The sequence below is a fragment of the Gastrolobium bilobum genome, unplaced genomic scaffold, assembly GCF_033153095.1.
Source record: "Gastrolobium bilobum isolate Gb01-03AN ecotype WA unplaced genomic scaffold, APGP_CSIRO_Gbil_v1 utg12072, whole genome shotgun sequence".
Classification (NCBI taxonomy): Eukaryota; Viridiplantae; Streptophyta; class Magnoliopsida; order Fabales; family Fabaceae; genus Gastrolobium; species Gastrolobium bilobum.
Window position 1 is genome coordinate 577151 of NW_026899161.1, and position 14765 is coordinate 591915.

Consider the following 14765-nt stretch of genomic DNA (forward strand, 5'->3'; position numbering starts at 1 on the left):
CCAACCATTTTAGTATACTGTTCTGGTACGGATTTAAGAGGCCAAAAAATACTTGTACAACCCTATTTTTTGCATTATGGTACGGAGGGAGTTTACTTACCCCAAATTGAAAAAGTAGTCTATGATGATAGTCAACAGTGAGCTATCATTGGTGTAGAGAGTATTTTGCTTAATTCCATGTTACGGTTCGAATTTCAGATTAGTCTCGTGAGTTTGTTTAAAGAGTCGAATCCATTGAGATATTTGAGAAATCTGATTTGTTCTAAAAAATATATTAGGACGGGTTATAAAAAAAAAAAAATTATCTTTTCTCAGGATTTTTATTTTTATTTTTAATTTTTTGGAATCAAAATCCTATTGAGATCCTGAATCGTAGAGGCACCTTATTACCACTCATATTTGGCAGGCTTTGGTGGTTAATGTTGACAATTAACCAAATAACAGAGACAAGTGAAAGACAAATGGGTTTTGATGGAGATAGTTGCACAATGTTTTTAAGCATTCATCTTTTCGCTTTAGAAACGGCCAATTACTTTGCCTACCCATGTTTTGACTTTGCTATTAGGGTCCTATCATCATTATTAGCTGTTTTCTTAGACAAAAAGTAATGACAATTTCATATCAGTCTTGGCTAACCAATTATGCAACTGGTAAATTAATGAAAAAGCTTTACACTTTTTAGCCTACACCTTTAAGTCTTGAGGCCACCCTCTGCGAATTTGGAGCTGTTCGTTCTTTTAAATATGACACGTTACTTTAATCATGAATGTTTGGGGTTGCACCTCGCTTATGCCTCCCTTTTTTTTTTTTTTTTTTGATAACAATGCCTCCCTTTTTTAACTAAGCTACCTGTAAAGAAAACGTAGCAGAATTTCTTATCTTATATTTATTAACTCGGACTTTTCTTTTTTTTTTAAAAACAACAATAAGAATATATTACTTCAATGTTATTAATCAAACAATGAATGATATGCATGAATTCTCAGATGTTCGTACACATATTTGTTGTAGGATAAATTAATATTTTTTAGATAAATCTCGCACAACTTATTATGACGATCTTGTTATTAGAATATGGTTAGTTTTTTATTTGAACAAAAAATGCATTGGACCACTTCTATTGACTGAAGGGTGAGACTAATCCTCTTTTAAGAGGGAGACGATTTTTCTCTGCCCCAAAACATTTCAAAAATTTATTTTTGCTAAGATTTGAACCCTTGACCAAAGTAAAGATAATTTATCGTATCATTTCTTTATTACTGTTTGGTGTGTTCATCGGATAAGATAAAATTATCAGGTTGACTAATGTTATCCTACGAGAGCCTAATAACTTATCCCTTGGGAAGCTTGGGTTAGAACATGGTAAGATAGGATAACAAAATATTTCTCAACTAAACTCTTGCAATGTCACAAATTCCTTCTTATTCGCCATTGATGGTTTCTCCATATGCCCAAATCAAAGTTACCCTTGCCATTTCCTCATTCTCTACTCCAAACCGATTGATGGTGGCTATGCACTTTCATCATTGCCCTCGAAATAACCCTAACCCTAAACTCTTATACTGAAACAATCATTGCATACTTAGATTTCTCATTTTAATATACCATAGCATGAGCTCACTCGCCGAAACTCCAAAACTAGGGCAGGCAAAATAAGTTCAGTTCGGCAGATTGAGTTTTGCACCATACTCTTAAAAACAAGACGGGACTACCTGACTTATTTTTTGGCTGGTTAATAAGAGGTGGAGTGGAGCTGCCCACTTTGCCACCTGTATCCTAAACCATGCTCCAAAGAAGAATTGATAGCTTGATGGTTCCGCTTGCAATATAGGAATCGTGCCATTTCTATGGTCTCGTGAGAGTGAGAAAGAGAAATGTAAATTCTTAGTGGGTTTATTTTCTTCTATTTTAATTTTGTTTTTCATTTTATTATGGGAATTAAAAGATATATAATAAATTGGAGTGTTTAACCCATTTTGACCAACTCGAGATGCATATCCCATCAGAGCAAGGTTCACGAAGTTTTTCTCTCGTTATTTATCAATTTCGCACCAATCTTCACAACCCTCTAAATTCCATTTAGCTTTTCATCTGCTTTAACCAAGTCTACTTTTGCTGTGATTTCTAATATTTGCTTATTTACAATTTTGCCATTAATGAAAACAAATAATTATCCGTGTTTTTCTTGTTTTAGAAGAAAAATAAAAAACAAAACCAAAACACCTAATCGATGTTCTCTAATTCTTGTTTTAAAAACTAAAGAAGAGATGATGTTCTTAGAACTATTTTTCAGAACATCCATTATCCAACAAGTTTTTTTTTTCTCTTTTTAAAAACAAAAAACTATTTTACAAAACACTTATCAAACATGCCCATAATTTCTAACTCCAATTTTATACAATAAATTAATAAAAACAATTGAAAGTTTACATAAGATAATTACATTTTATTTAAGATCTCGTACTAGTTAAATACCCACAATGCTGTTATCAAAAAAAAAAAAAAAAATACCCACAATGCGCCTTTTAAATTTAAGTATTCGGCAATTCAAACATTAATATAAGATTGAATTACTCTTATTCTTATATTTTATTCGAAAGAATATAAATAAGTCCCGCGGAATAAAAAAAGGACTATATTTGAGTTTCAAAAATATAAAAAAAAAATTGAAAAATTGTTATAAAAACATTTCAATTTCTAGGTATTTTAATAGGAAAAATGTTTGTCCTTTTACATGATATAATTTATATTATTTTAATCCCACAAAAAGACGGAATCCATATTATTATTATTATTTATTCACTCTTCTTCTTTTATGATTTATCAATTTTTTTATTTAAAATAATATTTTTATATTCTTTAAAATAACACATATTTTTTTATATTTTAATTTATCAGTTATAAAAACATATTAATAATATATTGTAGTTGCAGTCGCAGTCCCAATAATGAAAAGGGTCAGGTTTTCATCAGAAACCATCAATTGGGAAGAACCCAAAACTCAGTCACAGTAGAATAGAGCCAGGTCTAGGACCCAATGTCCAATGAACTCCCTCTCTCTTAGTTTCTGGCGACTAGTTGGATAACCCGGACAAAATGGGTCACTACTGAGTGCCTAACCGGTTAATCCGCTGCTCCTTGCTTTTATCCTAATCTGGAAAGTGTTAAACCCTCTTACTCCACGCCCCTTCTCTGAGCGTGCTTCTTTTCTTTTCGTTTTGTGTTGATGGTGCAAAAATATTGGATTGGGGAATGTGACAAAATTATCTCAGCCATGTCTTCTATACATGCTGCTACTTGAATTTCTTCACGATTTCACTAATGTGACGTAGCTCATCCAAAACACTCGTATTCAATTATGGGAAATCATTTGCCCAAGGACGATTATTATTTTTTAGTAATGTATAATTGGAAAATTATTGTCTCATTTTACATGAGGTAACTATCTCATGTTGCTCTTACATTAAAAAGTTGTACCACAATTTTTTTCTTTTTTCTTTTTTTAATGGATGGTGGGTTCAACCATATTATGTGTTTATGATATGAGATACTTATCTCCTATAATATGAGAAAAATAAATCCCTTTATAATTATATATTAAAAATAATATGTAATTATAATATTAAAGTTATATATATTTTTTAAATATTATTTGTTTGTATGAAAATTTAAAAAGTATAATTTTAATATTATATCTATATAATATCCTTAATATATAATTATAAATTATTAAAAGAATATAAGTTACGTCCTTTAAAAAATTAAATTTTTAACACTTCAATTATTGCGTAAATATAAGATATAATAATACTCCCATGTATTTATAAACGCCGTTATTATTTATATAATTTTGGTCATTTAATATTATATATATATATTTATCTCCGTCCACTCTTAAACTACATTGTTTTGTTTGTTTATTTTCTTATATTAATTGATTCACCTTTGGATGGTTATGATTTTCTTTTTTCTCTCTCTTCCTTTATCATCATTGTACGGTTATGATTTAGTGGACATAGATAAAGTTATTTCAAATAACTTGAGAAACGATAAGCCTATATATATATATACATTTATATATATAGGGAAAAATATTTTTCAAGCAGCTTGAGATAAGATTATCTCTGACTACTCCAAAACTACATCGTTTTATTTATTTATTTTCTTATATTAATTGATTCACCTTTGAATGATTATGATTCTCTTTTTCTCTCTCTCTTCCTTTATCACCATTGATTCGTCTTTGTACGGTTATGATTTACTAGCCGGAGATAAGATTATCTCAAACAGCTTTAGAAACGATAAGTCTCTCTCTATATATATATGGGTTGGATTTATGTGCTGCCGCTTTACGTGTAGCAATGACAAATTTTTCATATATATAGGTTAAAACATTAAATGTGGAGAATCATAACCATACACTTGTTATTGTTGCATGTATAGCAACTTTAGATATGATTTTGCTTGTATATATATATATATATATATATATATATATGTGTGTGTGTGCTTATCATTTCTCAAGCTGCTTGAGATAATTTTATCTCTAGCTACAAAATCATAACCTTACAAATATGGATCAATGGTGATAAAGGAAGAGAGATAAAAAGAAAATCATAACCATTCAAAGGTAAATAAAGTAATATAAGGAAATAAATAAATAAAACGACGTAATTTTGGAATGGTCGAAAATAAACTTATCTCAAGCTGCTTGAGAAATGTTTTTCCCTATATATATATATATAGACAGATTATATTTACAAACTTTTTTGTTTACAAACTCCTACAAACTACATTATGTTCTCCGGGAAAATATAGCGTAATTTGTAAAAAAAATTCAAAAAAATTTGTAAACGGATCATTCCCTATATATATATATATATATATATATATATATATATAGGTTCCTTTTTTCTGCAGTAAGCCAATACGACGTCATTTTGGTACGGAAATTAAGGTATTTTTGTAATTTTAATTTATTTTAGGGTTATAACAGTCTTTATATTTATTTTTTAAGATTTCAATATCAAAACGACGTCGTTTTGAAAATAAATGTAGATAACTTCTCTGCATTAACTGCGGAAACATTTTTCCCTATATATATATATATATATATATATATATATATATATATATTTGTGGAAGTCATTAAGTCAAGACCCTTCTCACAGCTATAAGATTTCGAATTAATTAAATCGTAAGATACTTATGGTCAAAATTTATATTTTTCGGAGTCAATATACGTTGCGATTATGCCAAGTATACCGATTGTTTCAAGTAATAAAGTAGTGACAAAAGTATCGTCCCACGAGGATTAAAGCACCAATTACTATCCTAACTATTTCCTTTAAATCGGACAATTCGATTTGGTTTGGAAAATAGATTTTGAATAAAAATAAATGTAATTAGAATTTATTACAGTAAAAATCAAGAACATTCGAGAATATTCAAGAATGCAAAGAAAATATATAAGCAAAGAAACTGTAATGACAAACTGTAGTCAATGTATACTTCACCTTTGATCCTCCTATATAAATCTGAATTTATTCTTATAATTACTTAACACAACAGTTCAAACAATTCATCTTCTTCAAATTTAGGGGTGTCAATATGGGTTGACACGACACGAATTCGACACGACACGAATTCGACACGACACGAATACATCAACACGAACACGATACGAATTTTTATTCGTGTCAAAATCTTCAACACTGACACGACACAAATTTTTTACGGGTTGACACGACACGACACGAATAACACGCAAAATAGGGGTCAAAACGGTAATTGACAAAAAAATTAAAAAATAGATCGAAAAAAAAATAAAAAAAAATAATAATTAAAAAAAAATACGGGTCGACACGAATACGAATTGATAAACACGAACACGACACGAATTTTTTGCGTGCCATTTTTCCCAACACGAACACGACACGAATTTTTTTACGGGTCAACCCGAACACGAATTTTCGTGTCGTGTCGCGGGTCGACCCGCGTGTCAAAACCCATATTGACACCCCTATTCAAATTAATTAGTTAAACCCTAATGTCATAGTGTATTTAACCCAATTAGAATCCTGTCTTCAGATGAATTTTCTGCGCTTGTAGCGCGGCAACTCTGCGTTGTGCTTTCTCTAGTGCTTAAAACACGTTCTTTTCTAGTATTTTTTCCTACAAAAACCATAGAAATTCAGTGAGAGAAGAATTGACTATGATTTATCAATTTTATAACAAATATAAGCATTTATCATCCAAAGTGAATTAAATTCTTACTCTTTTTAACTTAGAAAAATATATATACTGAAAGCATATCAATACACAATTGTTATTTATCACACGAATGAAATCTCGACAAATAATATTATAATAATTGTTTTCTTGAATTTAATATTTTTTTTTATTTTGGTGGTATGTAGTGTATTTTTTTAGATATTTCAATGAAAATATTACTCTCATGTTACATGAGATAATTATTTTCTCATGCACTAACAACTTATAGAAAAATGAGAAAAAAAATATAAAACAGACCCCACATTTAATTTGTTAGTGCGCGAAAGAAAATTTCTCTTGTATAATATGAAAATAATATTCCCATCTTTCTGTATCAAAATGTTGTTTTGTAATTTCCAAAAGAAAAAAATGTTGTTTTGTTGTACAGATGGAGTGCATTAGGTGAAGATAAAATATAGCAATTATGATTTTGTTTCGGTGGAAATGAACTTTTTATTTTGTTATTTTACATATTGATCGTCAAATTCCCTGACAACGGAATTTTCATCTCATCATGCGATATGATCATTGTCAAAGAAATAATCCAAAAATACAAATATAACAAAATCATAAAATTCATACCAACAATGAGACCAAAATACAAATCACTCATATTAATAAATAAAAAAATCACACAAAAAAATATTATACTTTAAAAAACATAACAAACATTTTTCAAAGCAATGCAACAAACAACAAAGTGAAAACATTTCTCAATTAAAGTTTTAAAAACACTTTTTTAGCAAATCCTTTATAGTTAGATCTAATGTTTTACTATCGAAGTGCTTCATTACGTTTGGTTTTAGTCCACTATCATCATACAGAAATTTCACACTTATTCACAAAAATACTGACCAAAACTTCGCAGTTTATAAAATACGCACCCATTAAAAATCATTCATTATACACAGGACTAGATATTTATTCTTTGGCTATGAACGCATATATCTATTCGTACCTATATAGGTTTTGTTTTCTGAGTTCCACAACAAGGGCATATGCGCATGCCATATTATCCTCAATCATAATAACACTTTCAGCCTCCCCTCAACCAAAGTCACCTATATGTTCCAAATACAAACACCTCCCACTTGCCCTGCCATCAATGCAACCCTGCAAGCTCCATGATTTTGCAATATCTTTCTTCTCATATCTCTCCCAACCACTCTGCGTATAATATGCATCTCATTTTTTTTTTTTTCTCTCAAACGAGACTCTGCACCCTGAAAAGTCATAACCTCAGGCCCAGGCCCACCACCTGTCAGGGTACCACCCTTGCTGAGCGCGTGTATGAACGCGCCATGTATTGTAGTGTAAAAAGATGGAAAGGAGCAGAGAGTTTAGAAAGAGTGAGGTTATGCAGAGTTGCAGTGTAGGGGGAGCAGAAACCCTCGACTTTTACGCGGGTGTTGTCTCTCTTTTCTCTCTCTTATCCTTTCATCGTACTTTTGTCATATCATCCGTCTCATCAACACGCGCCCCAACGTCATCTTCATACCAACGGATACTCGTGGTTACCCTGAATAGTCAGTCATCCACGTGTCATCCTCTTAGGTGGTTCGATCTTCGATGTGTGACCAACGGTCAGGGTTATTTTTGTCATTTCGTCAGTGTGAATGGAGGTGGGCCCCGTTGGAGAGTTGCCAAAAGGAACTAGACCGGTCTTTGTCTCCATCAGAGGCTGTCGGCTACCGTCAAGTGGGTTTTAGATCGCACGGTCAAGGATTGGCCAAAACTAAATTATAAGAGTCGTGCACCCACCCACCCTCTCTCTCTCTCTCTGTAATCGAACGTGATACCTGTGGAATACAGAGACACGAAAAAGGTTTACTTTTTTTTTATTTTTTTTTTTTTTACGTGCGAACATATTTTGGATGCGACGGTAGTAAATACTTGTTTATAAAAAAAATTATAGAAGAAAATAAATATAAAGATAAAAATAGTATAAATATATTACTTTTTAAATTTGATAAAAAATATACAAATATTCAAAAATATTTCCTGTGCTACACGACATTGCATCCTCCGAATTTTTTTCAATACATTAGATATATCAATTTCGGTACTTTTTTTTTCAAATACATAAATTATTTTTCCATTTATATATTTTTTACTATTCACACTAAATCTAAAAACTTTTCTCATTACATAAAGATGCACCTACATCTACCGAATTCTTTTGGCACATGTGATAAGGAATGAAAAAAATAGTACTTCAAAAAAAAAAGGAATGAAAAAATAATAATTTGGAAAAGCCGTCTCCAAAAGAGTCCGATATTGTTAGATGAAGATTAGTCTTCAATTAGGGCCGAAGAATACTGTTGAAATTATTCAAAAAAAAGATATACCTACATCTGATGCATTCAAGATTTTCTCTCCTCCTCCACATTTGTGTTCTTTTATCTTATTTATGTATTCATTTATGAGATTAATTTTTTTATCTTATATAAGATAATTTTATTTTTACATATATATAAAATTATGTACACCTTCTGCAAGGTCATATGAAGAGAAAAAAGAGAAAAAAAAATATGGACTCCATACATTCTTATATATGTATAAGAGATAATTCATAAATTATCTCTTACAACATAAGAAATAGTAATCTTTTCATTTATTTATTGAGTTTATTTAAGATGTAGTGTGACAAGGATATAGTAAGCTAAAATATTATAAAAATTATATTAGTGCCATAAAGAGCTTTCACTTGGTTAAAATTTGAATATAAAAATAATAGGTTGATTATATACCATTTTTTTGTGACTTTTAAATTGTGTGCTCCTTATCAAAAGGGGAAAGTGTAGTACACCGCAATGCAAAGCCCACCTAGAGAAAAAAATGTAATACCTGGAATATAACGCTTGGGCGTTTCTTGAATTTTTTTTAAAAATTATATTTATATATTACCCGAATTACATAAATATAATTTCATTTTCAACGAGAATCGTACCTATTATTCAGTATGATAATAATACTAAAAATGTTCTCCTAACTGGTGTCTAGGTCGGGGTCATGTTGTCAGGGGCAAAACTTGATGAGATGTATAAAATTATTAATGTAGCTTTACCCAATAGCTTAAACTTTTGTGTTGAATTAGTTATTTACATGGTATTAAAGCCTCGGTATACCGATTTGATCCTCACCGTACCACACTTTCTTTCTAGTGGAATTTATTTCTTCACATAGGTAGATAGAAATGTATATTGTCCGCCCTTCAATTTCAGTGGACTCTCGTGTGAGGGGACGTGTTGAGATATATAAAACCATTAATGTAACCTCACCTTATAACTTAAGCTTTTGGGTTGAATTGATTCTTCACAGGACTAGCTAAAATTTGAATTTGTATATTGTTACTATATTATTATAAAAAAGTAATTATAATAAGATGTATTATTATTTGAACAAGATTTGTTAATTTTATTTTTATGCTGACAATTTAATATTATTATATGATGATAAATAATATGGAAAAAAAAAATCCAAATCCAATATAAATGGCATTTGGAAATAGTTTATCTTTCTCTTTTCTTCGATTGAAAAAGCAATACTGTTATGGATATGTATAAAGTCCATATCCATAGAAGGCCTAGACAACACAAGTCTAAAGGGAAATTCTATAAATAAAAGTTAAAGATCACATGTATGATTGATATTTTTTAATTTTATTTTATGCAATCACACAGTGCATACACCCACCTTTTCTTGACTAAGGCCGTCGCGTTGTGTGTCGTGATTCGCTGCCTTCTAGATACATAATCTATAGATATTTAGAGAAAATATTAAATCTAATATCAATCACTTAACCTTTGGTTAGACAACTCTACTACATGCATGCTGAACAAATACCTACGAGGGGGCCAAATCTTTCTTAACAGATTTTGGAATCTTTGATCTAGTATATAGTCAACGAAATGTACCATCTTTTTCATTTTTACTGAAAATATTATGGAGAATACAAATACATAACGATTATCCATGTGTTTTTCCCTTGATGGATGGATTTCCATTAACAAGTTGTCTTTTTTGTGTGTGTTGAAATTAATAAATTGTCTTTATTCATTGCATAAATGAAGTGTAGAAGTCAATTTAGTGAAATCAAGGAAAAGGTAAACAAAAATATTACTACAAGTGCAACCCCGGCATTTATTCTGAAAGACTTGACAGTTTGATAGATTATATATTTTTATTATAAATTACATATATTTTTTTTATGAAAACCAATTCTGTTTCAGAAAGATCTAGAATTAAGATTTTAAACTTAAATTACCAAAAAAAAAAAAAAAGATTTTAAACCTATACTAAAATTATCATCTATAACTAATCAAATTTACTGGTGTAATTATAATTCAATGTTTTGAGTGGAATAACCCCTCTCTCTTTTTTTGGGTAATTAAGTGGAATAACCCTTTGAATCAAATAAGAATTACCAAACTACCAGTCAAAACTCCAACGAATTCAAGCTTTACATACAAAAATTCATGTTTCACGTTCAAGCGAATGAAACTTAGGTGATCCCGATAAATCAAGCGTCATACATCCGTATGGTAACATACCCAAATCAATGCTGCATGCATATATAGCACTAGCATCTAATATACACCTCTAGGATCAATTTAAGATTGTAGCAGCCATAAAAAGATACGTATGATTGATTTTGGCTAATAAAAATGAGAGAAATAAAAGAAAAAATGATTATGATCGAGTTTTTGTGAAGTTGCAAACTTAAATATTTATGTAAATAGTATTACTAATACGTCTTTATAACGCGATTTTACAATCCAATAGGTTAGACGTATTAGAGGGGTCTTAAATTATGGGAAATTTAATCTACGGAAGCTTATGTTGTTAAGTCCATTGCTTAATCCCATCAAAAGAAAAATAATAATAATAAAAATTATGTGAAGCCGATTTACCTACTGCTTTTCTTCCTTGATTGTCAATCATTAATCATGTGATGTTGGCTGTTGCTACATTTCTTTCTTTTTTTCAATTATTCTCCCAATTGGATTGTGGTACTGGTCTCTCTCGTTGTAGCACTTGTGTTCTTATGTTGTTATATTTATCTGACAGACAGAATATGTCGTCTTCAATGGACTGGTTGAGCTTTTGCAGTCATAAGAATTAGAATTATTAATTTATGTTTATGGAAATTGAGTAGTCTACATCACACGCATGTTTGAATTGGGGCTATGATCATAGGCTGGTTCACTTCTTTTGAAGCAGTGGACCACGGAAATTATTGACTTACAAAAGAAGTACGTGATATTTTTCATGAATATAAGAGTATAATAGGTATACGTATGTCTGTTGCATTCTCTTCAACTCAGATAATGTACTTGTATATGACTATACGTGAAGTATTTTTTAAGGCAAAATTATTTGTGCAGTGATAGAAATAGTTTGTCTGTCACATACAGAGAGAGAGAATGGATACAATGTTGGATTTTGATAATTTTTTTTTTAATTAGTGAGTCTCATTTTTTGTCTCTAAAGCATATATTATTTTTCTACCGCTACTGTTGCAAAAAATAATACTCATTTTGTAAATTTATAAAAATATTTTATATGTTATTTGTCTGGTAAAGAAAAATTGATCTTATGAGCAAAAATGAAAATTTGAATATAATTTTATCCTTTGATTAATAAATTGTCGCTCTTGTTATCCGTGCTATCATTATATACAAAAAAGACATTAAGGGTTATTAACCAAAAAAAAACAGAAACAAATTATTCAAAAATTGTTTTAGAGTGGTAACGATTCCTTTCATGACGACGAGAAAATGGGATTGTTTAAAGGCCAACAAAAATGAATACACTGGAATTGAAATTGAGCTCAAACCCTTTGCAAAAGTGGGTCAATTCAATGGTCCAGTAAGCTGAAACTTAAAATTAAAAACGAAGGTTCATCGATATCTGAAGGCAAGCGAAGAGGGACCAGGCCCATAATGACTAGACAAGCATGGCTTCAAAGAGGGTCTTGGATTTAGATGAAGTTCCAAGTATTATGGGTCGGAAAAACGACTTCTTTAGCAAACAAGTTGGGACATTTTTATTGGCATCTCTGAATTCTGATTAATCGTTTGCTACGTTAATACAATTAATAATTTATTTACCATCAGTTACGGATCTAAAAAATGTTAGTGCCTGCAAAATTATATAACCTTAATTAGCGATTGACTTGGTCGGAAGTGTCGGCCTTAGGATCAATAGTTTAATATTATTCATGATTCATGTATCATTTTCAAATGCTGCGAGTAGCATTTTTAGAGTTTTTATTTAAAACAAAAAAAAAAAGTCAGACCGATCTTAACAAGTTAATGGACTGTTAGAATTTGACCGATTTGTCCAAAAGTTAAGAACTTGACGGACTTAGATATTGGATCACGGATTTTTGGGTCTGACAATCCAGACTAGTTCGGTGGTAGAGCTATCGGGCCATGGGCCATGAATCCCATGATTAACTTAAGGAGAACTACTAATTAACTCAGTTTAATGAATATTTAATCAATTAAATACGAAAATCAAAATATTCAACATGTTTTCAAGCCGAACAAAACCACATTAGAATGCGCCATTGAGCTAACCATTTTAGTTGCAAAACTAGCTTTACTCTTAGAAAAATAATAAATAAAACTATTAACATAATCATGATCAAGTAGTTACCGTTCGATTTTCACCAATCCTCTTTTTTAATAAAAAAAATAAAATAAAAAAATCCATGTTTCAAGGGCCCGTGATGTGATAGGCTTTTCATATTTCAATACTAAAAAAAACAACTCTTAATATCAATCTTATAAAAATTGGGTCGATTCCGCCGGATCACCAAAAAATCGGTGACTCAACTCGGTTTATAAAAGAAAATTAATTTATTCTCATTAATTGATGTCTTTTTTTTATTCTCACATACAAATGATTTATTTTCTTTTAAAATATTTGAGTGATGTATAGCTTATTAACTTACATAGATTATGTACTTACAACACTAATATTATCTTGGTTATGCAATATGCAGGAAATTCTGATTTGATTTATAGTTAGAGATGTCGTCTACTGAACTTGAAATACCAGGATCATAAGTATTATACGTTTCATTGAGAATTTGTTGGACAATTATATGTAATTTATTATTTTTCATATTAAAATATTTAGAATTGATATAATTTTTTTACACGTATTTAAGTATATTTATATTTTTTAATATAAAATATAGATTTATATATACTTACCGATCATGTGGTTGAACCAGTAATCCACTAATTGAACCAATGACTCAATCAATGACTCAATATCTCGACCGGTCAATAACTAGGCCGGGCTTAATAACATTGCTTAATATAGTGGGACTGTATATTAAACTCTTGTATGAATGAGTGTGTAAGAGAAATAATGTATAAAATTATTAATGTTATTTAATAGCTTGAAAATTTTAGGTTCCATTATTGTTTAATATTCACAAAAACAAAAAGTCTTCCAAAAAGTATGTATTGTTTAGGGACGTTTGGTAGAGTAGAAATTTTCTTGAACTCGGGAATCATGATTAATGAGAATATAGTTAGAATACATGTTTCCCGGTAATGTTATTAAAAAACTGTTAGGTACACGAAAATATTACCAGAAATTGTAGTTAATTTTACTGAGATGGTGTTTGGTTGATGATAAAATATTGGTGGAAATATGGTAGAGTTTTACCAAAATGACCTCATAACTTAACTATGTCTTTCAGATTTAGAAAGAAAAACACCATTGTGCGAAAATGAAAATTTCTCCTCGTTGACGAACTCTTCCACCATTCAACAAATTAAATACAGATCAACAAAAAAAAGTAATAAATTACGTTATAAAAAAAAATATGAATTTTTTTAATAAAATAAATAGGTCACCAACAACACACAGTAGCTAAACCCCCCTTCATTTTAGATTTTACAAGTTACACTTTGTATAGAAGAGGAGCAAATGAGGTGAGACGGACGATTGACTTCAACATGGTTATTGCAACTGAGAGCGTTGGGTTGGGTGAAGGATCCAAAGTAAGCTCAAAATAACCATCAACCGAGAGCACAATATACGAAACTTTTGCAAATCAGGTTCCAAAACAAAATAACCAAGATACATCACAAACACAAAAAATGGAGACAGGTCGCGGTGTCTCAGACAAGATAACTCACGTTTCGAAGAAAATGGCTTCCGATTGGGAATGAGGTCAGTACCAGTGCTTTTTTCAACAACAGGTCCTCACAAGAAGATACATTACCTTTTTTGATGAAGAAAAAGACACAGGTGTATGAAGACCAGCTGTAACACACGAAGGGTAGATTTATCCCAATAAATCAGACAAGATTTCCTCCAATCGAGTATTTCACAAATACCATCCCTTTGAAGGTAATCTGGACAAAATTTTGTTCATAACTGAAGATTCATGGAAAACTAGATACCTGGGCATTACCTACCAAATGTGGCCTTTCACAAAACCTTAGTGAACTTTTCTGGTAAAA